The following is a 12,816-nucleotide window of genomic DNA, read 5'->3' on the forward strand; positions in this document are numbered from 1 at the left end:
AAATTCAGTGGACACAAAGCAAACATTCAAGTCATACTTTATCAAATTAACATTACAAAGCACCATATTAAAAAGGAAATATACATTACAATAATATTCTAGGACATCTAATCATTCCACTAGCCATCATAATTAAGTAACATTATATAAAACAGGTAGGGGATCTGTTATCTGGAAAGCTCGGAATTACGGGAAGGCCATCTCCCATAGACTCCATTTTATCCAAATAATCCAAATTTTAAAAAATGATTTCCTTATTCTCTGTAATAGTAAAACAATAACCTGTACTTGATCCAAATACAAGATAAAATGAATCCTTTTTGGAAGCTGAACCAGCCTATTGGGTTTTTGATGTTTACTTGATTTTCTAGTTGACTTAAGGTATGAAGATCCAAAACAAAGAAAGACCCATTATCCGGAAAACAGGTCCCATACCTAGTAATACATTTTGTAGGTGTTAAACTGCACACCCTATATTATAAACTTTGTCTAGCCCTAAAGTGGATGTAAACTTAAAAAAAAACTGTAATTTTAAATTCCCAAGGTTAACAAAAACTATTCATTGATGTTGGTTGTCGTGTGTGACGTAAATGCCTTTCGGTTGATCTGGAACATAATGTTTTTCCAGAATTGTTGATGCGCTGTTTTTCCTGATAAAAATCACAGGTTGAAGTGAATTTCCATCATAAACAAATCAACCATTAATGGAACATCTGGAGAAACATTTTGATCAATTGCTATAATTTTCCCACTAACAAATAAGCAGATGTTATTGTTTCACCTTGGAGTAAAAGGACAGGATTCTGTTGTGAGCATTGCCAGTTAGGAAAACCTGTATATATACCTTCTTAATTAGCTGTGCATATAAATATATAGCATGTATGCAGCAGGTGACGATTACACTCGAGTTGACTGAAAAGATCTGTTATTGTGCCCCTTTCTTGATTCGATTTGTTTTCGAGAAAGTGTGGAGCCTACCATGAGAAACTTGTAGAACTCCTTATCTTTACATGTATGATACCAACTGGAAATTTGTGAGTAGCCTGTATGCTATTATTTTTATTCTTTAAATAAACATATTACACTATGGGGCAGATTTTTTTTTTAATAAAATTCAAATTTGAATTTTCACATTTTTTATGGTCAAAACTGTCCAATTCGTCTAGTGAGTTATCCAAACTCGATTCGAGGTTTTTTAAAAAAACATTTGCATTCGATTTTTTAGATTTATCATACTCTGGCCCTTTAAGAATTCAAATTTCGATTATTTTTGGAGAAAAAACTTGAATCAAGTTTGATTCGATTTGAATTCGATTTGAGTTTTCGGGTCATTTAAATTCACCTGAGTTGGAAAAATTCGATTTTACTAACAATTTTCGAGTAGTCAAATTTTGAATTGATTGGAGTTTATGGGAGTTTTAAGAAACTCACATGAATTTAAAATTTGACCCTTGATAAATGTAGCTCCCCATGTGCTTTTTATCATCACAGTTTTGGCAAGCCATTAAGGAACCATATTTAAATGTCTGCCTTGTGGATTGGTTAATAATTATATTGTCTAGATCCAGGACAGAGGAGAAAAGAAAAGGGAGCTGCAGTCATCTCCTATCAAATACACATACAAGACCACGTTAAGCATTATAAATATTTATTCTATATAAGTATGTGCCAGTCTTAAGCGCTGATTTATCAACCCATGGAAGTCTATTTATCAAAGGTCAGATTTTAGTGGTTTTTGAAACTACAACTAAACTCACTGGGGCTCATTTATTTAATAATCTAAAAATTAAAAATTGTTTGGGAACTAGAACATAAGGCATATTTTTTAAGTTTTAGGAAAACATAAAACTCTAATGCTCAGCATCTTCTACTTGTGGGGCATTTCTCTATACTTAAAATCTTCATAGAGTACGTTATTATTAACAAATATTTATAAGCACTGACATATTTGTCAGCACCTGATGACAAGAGCTAAACTGGGCCCTGACCAGAGATTCAGAATAAGACAAAAACAGATTATAATTTCAGGTTTCAAGTGTTTTCACCAAGACAAACTATTTATGTATCTAAAACATCAGCCGTGAGCCAAGGTTTTTATATATATATATATAGAGAGAGAGAGAGAGAGAGAGAGAGAGAGAGAGAGAGAGAGAGAGATAATTCTTATTGGAGGTAAAACAATCTTGATGGATATATTTCACATTTAAATTATTCTTTTGCAGACTTAAAGTATGTATAGCCAAATTACAGAAAGATCTCTTATCTGGAAAACTCCAGGCCTAAAGCATACTGGGTAACAATTTCCGTGCCTATAATAACCCATACCATAGCAAAAACATTAATTTTGGGAAAAAATCTAATTAGATAGTATTAACAACGTACTTGAGCTTTTAATAACATGCTTTCCTTTTATCCTTTATTTCTTTCTAGGGGAAAAAAGGTGTCCATGCTATTCTCTGTTGCTGGCAGAAATGTTTATAAGTGCAAAAAACGATACCTTCTGTGTCTAAATTGAAGTGCACAGAATAGATGTGATAGGGTCATTTATATGTCTCAGATGCAAGTGCAAGAGCACAAAATCTCACTTTGTTTGTGCTAATTCACCAAGCTTGTGTGTCTGGAGCATATCTGTACTCTGCACCTCACACCATATTAAAAACCTGATGTGAGGAATAAAGTGGAGTGAGGAAGGTGCAAGGCAGCCCTAGACATACCACTTGCCCTATGGAGTGCTCCCAAACGTATGCATCTTAATGAAGTCTGAATGACAAGCACAGGGTTGGACTGGGCTGGTAGGATACTGGGTAAAAACCCGATGGGCTCCGTTGACCCAGACACACACCCTTGTGAGACCCCACCAGGGGAGTCACTATTTGGGGTGCAGGAGGTGCAATTGCACCCGGGTCCACACCCCCTTGCATCTGGAGGGGGGTGGTTACCCAGCTGCACACCATGCCCCCAGACCCACCCCTCCTTAGTTACGTTACTAGACCACACTGTGCTCCCAAGTTGTGGTTGGAGTGGTGGGCTGGAGGGGGGATGTGGCAGTGGCAGGGGCGCTCCAGTCTGATGCTGGACAAGCAAGTTAGGAGATGTTTAGGGGTGAGTGGGGAAATGTGTAGGCACCCCCACCCCTAATCAATGCAGGGCTGACAAATGCATATAGAGACTATAGATATGCAGGTAGTTCACGTCTCAAAGTGTGAAAAACATGGCAGCCTTCCATTGTTCTTTGCATTTTGCTGCCTTATACTTTTTAAGGAAATGAAGGATTTGTATTGTTACTATTTCTACTCCCCCTGTTCTAACACGATATCCTTAACTGCTCCTTTATTGTTTTTCATCGTCATTATCAGCACAATAATTTATTTACGGTATACAACTCCAGCAAGTAATGCAGCTCTTATCAATTATTTATTACAAACAGAGGACGATTTTTATACATGTATCTGAAGATTATAATATATCCTACATGTATGTAGTGCTGTTAACTTTAATGGGCGTATTAAAAAGGACATAAAATAATCTTTTGATAAATTATTATTTAATAATTAAATTAAATTAATTTTTAATAATCTGTTATTTTACTTTTTAATTCTAAAAACAATTGTTACCTTTATGGGAAATTTCATTGATGCTCTTGGGTCCCTGTGTGTGTTACAAATAAGTAACTGCCATTATCAGATGGTGAATGCTTTGAGGCACAGTAGGATGTAGAAAATCGGAAGCCAATCACAGCTTAGCCCTCTGTGAAGTCAGATCCATTGAGCACCAGACTTCAAGAAGTGCATTGGCTGGTACTGAGGGGTGGCAAAGAGGAATGTTAGCAGCATCTCTTGCGCCCCATAACTTCATTCAGACTTGTGAATCATCATTCAACTGGCCCTGTCACCTTGTGCTCAGAGAATATAGTTGGTCCAGATGCAGTGCTTGTTGAATGAGCACATACTGTATGGTCATAATTCTTTCCCTCTTGGTGCTCTTGCACTTACATCTAAGGCATTGTTACATGAACCCTTATATGTAATTTTTACAGATTTCTGTTGAAATATGACTCTTCAATTGCTGCACAGGTTAAAACTAGAATACAGCACTTCTTAGACACTTCCTACATGTTATTCAGTTGCATATCAGCTCAGTATAAAGAGCTACTTAGTTCAGACCCAAGACCTATGGTTTTTACCAGCTGTAGTTTTTCCCTGCTTAAAAAAAGTCTGTAATTGCTGTGTTTATATGCAGGGGAAATTGTTGGCAAAATGCCTGAGAATCACTCCATGTGTGCAATATACCTTAGAGAGGGAGAGCGTGAATTCTCTTTCCTGTTATTCACTAGAGAATGATGGTATAGTAATCCCTCTGTGCATCATACTAACAGATTTGATTGGACTTGATGTTTTCATCATGACTTGATTATCACAGAGCCTGTGAAAAAGTAAAATGAGAACAGGGGATGGGGAGGAGAAGGGGATGGGGGGGCAACAAGCAGGGCTAGGGGCACCTGGTTAGTAAATCTGGGCCTAATTCCATTGTGTGCACACCTAGCTGAATGTTTGAACTTGCTCAGCTCCTTCTATTTTGTCCGTCCACATATGTAAACTAAAATTTCTCCTACTCTGTGCACATAGAAGCTGCTCAGGCCTCCTATTCTGTCCACATAGTGTTGCCCATTGTGTGCAGGTAGCTGGCTGTAATGTCTCCATGGCAGCTAAGTGTATGAAGTAGTCACAAGTAGGCAGCTCTATTGAGGAAGGAATAGGAGGCGACTCATAACTTGTGTGAGTTACATAATGAGGAGTGAGTCGAGGCAACTGCATGGTGGGAATAGGCAGGGCAGCCTCAGTGCAGTTCTAGTAAGACAGGCAGCCAGCTACATGCAGCAATGGAGTAGATAGCAACATGCATGGATAGAGCAGTCAGGTTCAGGTGTGTTTTGCATTTTTGAATTTTGACAATTAATTTGGGAGTAGGACAAGTGCCCCCACCCCGCGGACACCCATGACTGGGAATTATGAATGGGTCGGCAGGCCCGGACTGGCAATCTGTGGCTTCTGGCAAATGCCAGAGGGGCTGCTACAAGGTGCATATTAAGCCACTATGTAGTGGGCTGTGCGGCTGTCTGGGCCTCTGTGTACCTGAAATGCCAGGGCCTATTTTGACTCTCAGTCCAGATCTGAATGGGTATATTTATTTACAGTTTATCAAGTTTGTTCTGTAACAACATTTTCAGAAATGTCAAGTTAAATTCAAGATTCATCTTACAGAGGACACTACTGGAAACATTAACACACGTAAATGCAGTAACATATAGTAACATATATACATACCACAAATGGTTCCATGTCTCGGATTGATTACATGTTTATTCTACCAAATATTTTGCCAAGGTTGATGGAAATAAATATACTGCTTTATAGTCTTTCTAATCACGTTCAATTTCACTCTCCCTTGGCAGAACAACTAACAAACCATGGAGAATTCAGGCATATGGTCTAAATTTAACCAAGATTTCAGTGGGAGTAACAAAATATAATTGTAACAGGATCCTAGTACACCAGACACCAGTACACCAATGGTTATCATGGAGTTATATATCAGAGACATTTCTAGAGTGCTAGTTACTGCCTGGCACAAAACAACAATAGATAAAGGAATGTAGACTGAACAGAGTCTGATAAAGGCAGAGGAGCTGAATATCCAACAGCCTACAACCGAGAATAAGCCACTGTGGCTACTAGGCACTTGGGAGTATCAAAATGATATGCTGCAACATTCCAAAAAGACTCACACTCAGCAAAAAATAACTGAATTTAGGAACAAAACAGGTCAGTTGCTGGCACTTGTGTGCAGGGATGTTACAACTGCTACAACTATATCGGCTATTCATAAAACACATGGGAGATAAATCAAGTGTTTACAGAATACTATAGTTTAGCTTATAGCTCAGAGTTACATCTTCAACCCAACAATAATGGATAAGATTCAACTTCCACAATTTGAAAGAACAGACAGAGAAAGACTAGCAAAATATATGGATCCGCTAAAAATCTAGAAATTTAGAAGCACATTTCATAACATAAAAGCCCAAGACAGGCTAGTATACCGACCAATCTCATTATTAAATTTGCGATATTTGTTCTAATGCTTGTGCTCCAGTTCTAGTAACCTGTAGAAATTTAGGTATGGTTCTCATTATGAAATTACCTCTTTGGAAGTAAATTCTGGTGATCCTCTCCTTACATCAGGACTGGAATATCTGCCTTGACCATATCTATTTATCCAAATTTAGTAAGTGTTGGTTGTATTTCACAACAATATATTTTCAAGAATTGTTAATTCATGTGTCACTTATCTCACCCCCCCCCAAAAAAAAACTAAAAATGTCTAAGTAACCTTTCAATGCAGTGTTATCATGTATCCTCAACAGGGGAGGCAAACAAGGCCATCATGGATGATTGCTCTGTCCCACTGGGGTTATATATTAGTAAGCAAAGGGAATAAAAGAAGACAACTACACCAGTCAGACTCCATGTGTTATTCAGGCATAGTACCAGATCATCCTATCCTGGGAATTGTGTTGCAAAATACTGCAAGGGTTGCAGCCTGGATGCCTCCAATGTTACCATTTTTTTGCCAAACTTAAGGTCCTGCACCCAAATGTATTGTGCCAGTCCCCATCTTTTCCAACTCAAGAAATGTACATTAAGAACAAAACAGCAATGAATCATTTTCATATAATCTTAATAGTACATATTCTTTAAATATTGTGATGTTCCTGTGGTTGATAATCATATACTGTACCAAGCACAATCAGATGTGACCCAAATGATGTGCAGTTAAAAGATAAACTCAACAAAATGCATTTTATCTGATAAATTGTGTGCATATGAGTGTCTCAGTGTGTGGGTTTTGTTTTTCTGGCTTTGATATGTCTTTGCAACCTTACGTCTTTAATAAATAATCACCTATGTGATGGTAATACGTTGGTTAGGGAACTACGGGCAACTAATTTATGAAACTTACCTTCAGGCTCTGTAGCAGTCTTTGGGTTTTAGAGTGTCTCTCAAATATTAATTAATATACAGTTGGTAGTTTGCAGTGTACTTATATTTTTCCCCACAGTGTCCTATGAGACCCCTCAAGAACTGGTCAAAAATACAACAAGCTAACAATATGCATACATTAATTCAGTGGGTTGCAAATGAGGATTTCCTACAAGCCGAAGCTGTTAAATATTAGAGAGAGATGGGTGCAATTATGATTCTAAACCGAATGGCTTGTTCACATGACCGAGAGAATTATCAAGCCTGTAAGCGTAAGTATTGCAAATGTCTGCTGGTTTCTTAATGTATTATTTTTGGCAGCGATGCATATGTTCTGTGTGTTCATTCCTTGAATCCAGCTGATTATTATTCCAATCACCAGAGGAAGAGAGAGTCACATTAATTTGTAGTAATTAATAGCACTGATGCATTTGACAGCGCATGTTAACAAGCCTCTTTGATTGTTTGGATCTCTAACTGCGGCCCTTCTTGTTTGCATCACCTCCAAGGAATTCATAATATCAAAGCTTAACGGTATCTGATACTTGTCAAAATGCAATTTATAAAAGTTTAATTCTTTTATTGATTTAGTTTGGTTTTGATGCCTGCAGAGTCAGCTCCCCTGACAGAACTTAGCGGATTCAAATGCTTGTCACCAGCTCGGCCTTCTTTTTACAGGGAACAATTGCCATAGGCTTCGCCAACAGGCATGGTTTAATTGCCATTAATTAAAAGCATAAATCTCTTTTTTCTTTAGTTGCTTAGCTTTTAAAGGGACTCCTTCCCCGTATATTTTCCTGCATTTCTAAGAAGGGCTTCTGGCCACCAAAGTTAACCCATTCTATTTTTCAAAGAACCATCTTTTGAAGCACGGCTCTTATGATCTGATGCGAAGTGCATGCAGTTTTGGTGATATTTAACAAACTGGATTTTTTTTCTCTTTATTGCAGTATAATGAGGTCAAATGAAACCCTCCATGGGTTGTACACATGCTTAAACGATTTCTGATTCAAATTATTTATGACAGCAAATAAAACAGCAGCCAAACAGTTATCTAAAACCAGCCAAACAAATAAATAAAAAAATTCATGACACATTTTGTATTTTTATTTAAATAAGAAAAACACACCCATATGTGCATTGTATGCATTGTATACAGTGAAGCCTATTGTTTAGATGCTGCAAATTACAGTGATGGTTATAACGTTTAGGTTGCACAGCAATGATATGTGTAAGAGTGCCTTTGTCTTTGATTTGAGCAGAAATGCATAAGCCTTGTTAAATCCAACTAGAGCAGGAATTATTATCAGTGTACACCTCAAAGGTGGTGAGCAGTTTGGTAAGGGGAGTAAATGCTTCTCAGTACTAAAAAGGTGTAGAAAGTAATGTAGTTCTTTAAGGAATCTTAAAGAATTATTACTATAATGTCATAATGATATTTTTTTTGTTGCTTTTGAATTATCTATACTCTTTGTTATGTAGCCCTGTATTTTAACATTTACACTGCTGGGTATCTACAGTATACATTTTATACTGGGTATTTACAGTAGATCTATGAGAATAAAGGTCTAATTAATGACTAATGAGGACTGTATCTTTGGACTTCTGGCAGAGGTCATTGATTTAGATTTAGATTTCGAAACGTTGAGTCCAATAAAGATTTTTTGTTTTTACATCAAGTCCCTGTGAGTGCCGCATCCTGCTTTATGTTATGTTATATATATATATATATATATATATATATATATATATATATATATATATATATATATATATATATATGGGACCTGTTTTCCGGGTCCCATGGGACCTGGGGTTTTCCGGGTAACGGATCGTAATTTGGATCACCATACCTTCAGTCTACTAACAATCATTTCAACATTAAATAAACTCAATAAGATTGTTTTGCTTCCAATAAAGATCAATTATATCTCGGCTGGCATGAAGTACAGAGTACTGTTTTATTATTACAGAGAAAAGGAAAGCATTAAAAATGTGAATTATTTGTTTAAAATGGAGTCTATGGGAGATGACCTTCCTGTAATTTGAACCTTTCTGGATAAAGGATTTCCGGATAACAGATTCCATACCTTGTAGGAAAGTTTGTTTTCTGACTAAATAAGATTTCTTTATTGTACACATTCTTGCATAATAATTATATAGTGAACAAACACTTTAGTTGTTGTCTTTGAGTATAAGTGGATATCCCTATATTCTGGGTTTTTTATTCCTCAACTGCTGCCAAAGTGATACAGGCCAACGTTCCCCTGCATTCAGTTTAGGCTCAGAGAGGTGTCAATCCCTAGCTGTCGAAAATGTCCAACAAAACATAAATAGTGGCTGCCCATTTCCCCCGGGGAGAGACCAATTATTTATTGCACCAGAACCAACATTAATTTGACAAAACATAGTCTCCCTGTTTAAGATGCACAATTTGTTTACCGCTGCTCATTTATATCCCATTTTGTTCTTACCACTTTATTGAGTACATTATATAATGGCTGTTCATTTACTCTCTTAAGTGCTTTACACAACCTAAGGAGAAAGATTACCACTCCAAAGAGCTCACAATCAAAGGCGTAATATGTATTGTATTTTTTATGGAACCGCTTAGCATAAGTTAAACAACAGTATCCTAAGTCTGCCGGCAATTATGCCACAAACTTATTATCAGCACTGATTTCATTAGTTATTCAATGAAGTGTCAAAACAATTCTGCTTCCTCATTCTGCCAAGCGTCATTTCTCCCCAAACCTGCTACTGTTAGGGGAAGTGTCACTCTCAGCAGATTATTGCTCGGGAGCATTTACACATATTAGTTTTGTTGCATCTGACAGTGTTAGCGGTACAATAAATTCACACAACAGATACACGGTTTATGTAAAAAAGGCTTCTGCTCCAAGTTGCTTACTATGCAGGGCACAGGGATAGTGTGCGCATATGTTTTCATCTGGTCAGAGCATGATTGATTTTGGCCCCAGTGCACTTTTTGCAAACATCCTAAATGAATGCAGTTTTGCTTAATTGGGAAGTTTACAGCCAGCTACTGCCTCTTTGGATGCTGATCGTGAAGTCCCTTGGAAATGAAAAAGAACCTTTTAACTAAATGTGCATGTTTTCTGCCTTCATTTTTTTTTATCCGAGCACAATCCTAACCTGATGAACTGACCTACATAACATTCTACTTCAGTGTTAATACCTTATCCACCCTATGTGTTTTTGGAGAGTTGTTGAGGGGAGAAGGTTCCAATTAAAACAAAAATAAGCCGCTTTAATGGTCTTTTAAATTGACAAGTGAACAATGATTTTAGTATTGGTATCTGTCAAAGGTCCTAGAAAATCCTCAGTTGATAAGGCCCAATGCTTCCAATTAGGAACAGTGCAGGTCTGCAGCCAATAATGATTTCTGGGTCCCCAAAGAAATGCAGCAGACACTTATTGCAAATTACTGACAAAAAGCTCTGCTGTATTGATGAGAGGAAATACAGGAGGCTTTCTCTGTCCCCTTCAGGTATAGCTAATAATGAGAAAGCTTGAAGTTTTGACTCAGGCTTTATTCTCCTTCCTCCCTTAAACCAGTATTTCATTGATGAGAAAAAGAAATTCTTGCCTCCCACCAGCTTTAAGTACGTTAGACATTTCTTCCTGTATTTGTTACATGAAGGCCACTAATTTGATGTCAAGCCCAGGTATGCTTCTCATCAATAATATCCAACAATTGCCTTACACAACTGACACTGTGCAAATCAATCATTCCGGGTATAACAGACACACAATAAACATGATGTGTGTCTTTATCTGGCCTGACAAATATAAAAATAATGAAGACAATTATAGTCATCCTTTGAAACGTCTTTTTTTTTCTGCTGTAAGTTTGAGATGCATGGAAATCTAAACATATCCTGCAGCCTGAGGGTAATCAAGGAAGAAGGAAAAACAAAATCTGTTACAAGTCAATATAAAATAATCTGTGCGGCTTGTCATTTTTACTCTGGTCTAATGAAATCCATTGCATGTCTCGGGTAAATATGTGTGTGTATCTTAGTAACAGAAATGAGTCTCGCTGCCAAACAGGCTGTTAACACTATGGAAAAAATATTCTAATAAGCAATGCCTAATTTAAAAAGACAGTAGAGGTATATACGTTGATGTTATTTTTTTATTTAACAAGGACCAAAACACTAAATTGGGAAAATTCTGCCACCATTATATATTTTTGTGTATATATATATATATATATATATATATATATATATATATATATATATATATATATATATATATATATATATATATATATATATATATATATATATATATATATATATATATATATATATACCGTATATATATATTATATTCCCTTATCTCTTTAAGCTTCTGGCTATTGACTTTATTTCATATGCAATACTCCTCTTCTTTGTTATACAAGTAGGGGTTCTGTTATTCAGAAACCTGCTATCCAAAAAGCTCCGTATTACAGAAAGGCCATCTCACATAGGGGCAAATTCGCTAAAGGGCAAATTTTCACCTGCGAAGGCTCCACCACACTTCATGCCATTTTGTCAGGTGCAAATTCGATACCACTATGCTAATTCACTAAAATGTGAAGTTGTGTCTCAGCAGCCAAACAACCACCCTAAAACAAATGTGGCATGCCCCTCAATTGGTTGAAAAAAAAATGTTAACACAAAATTTTCAATAGTTTGAACTTCTGAAGGTAATCCCACTTTAAAATATGAAGAAATGCCAGCGTTTTTTTTAGACCTTTCGGCATACAGGATATGATGTCACTGATATAAGATTGAGGAGGATGTAGCTTCATCTTCTCAGTTTGCCAAGTCTAAGGTGGCGAAGGAAGGTAACGTTCTGTAAAATTTGCACTTTATTCGCCTAAGTGAAAATTCATCTGGCAATAGGGCACAAAACTGAACTAGTGACGGTTTCTTTCCCTAGCGAATTGTCCTCTACGCCTGTCAGTAATTTGGCGATGTGCCAGCAGATGGGATTTCTGACGAATTTTCAATAGCGATGCCCTTTAGTAAATCTGCCCCATAGACTCCAAAATTTTTAAAATTTCCTTTTTCTCTGTAATAATAAAACATTACCTTGTACTTGATCCAAGCTAAGATACAATTAATCCTTATTGGAAGCAAAACCAGCCTATTGGGTTTATTTAATGTTTACATGCTTTTCTAATAGACTTAAGGTATGACGATCCACTTCACAAAAAGAACAATTATCTGGAAAACCCCAGGTCCCGAGCATTCTGGATAACAGGTCCCATACCTGTACATTTATATATAATATAGAGAAGGGAGGTCATACTAGAGGCCAGTAGGCTGGAGGCTGTCCACCAAGTGATTTTTATGGCCTTCAGTCTTCTTAATGGCTTCATAGTCTTTTGTGTGGGAAAAAATCTTCCAACATTTGAACAGTTAAATAGCATTTTATATAATCATCCCATAAAAATGAAAAAAGATGGACAACATTGTTATAGAAAAACTGCAGAATAACAAAAATAACTACCACTGAAAACATTAAAGCACAGGTATTACATATCTCTTTCCAGAGCAATCAAAGCAAGAGACAAAAGCTCCACCCATATCTAAAAAAGGTTCAGCCACTGGAAAACATTAGACACCAAATGTGAAATATATACAGTAGATCTATATGTTATTCTTTTGTTATAATTGCCTTTATTTTCTATAGTACCAACTTGTTATGCATAATAAAAAAAGGTTTTATGTACAATGCCCTGGTCAGATCCATCTGG

This window comes from Xenopus laevis, chromosome 4L, assembly GCF_017654675.1.
Source record: "Xenopus laevis strain J_2021 chromosome 4L, Xenopus_laevis_v10.1, whole genome shotgun sequence".
NCBI lineage: Eukaryota > Metazoa > Chordata > Amphibia > Anura > Pipidae > Xenopus > Xenopus laevis.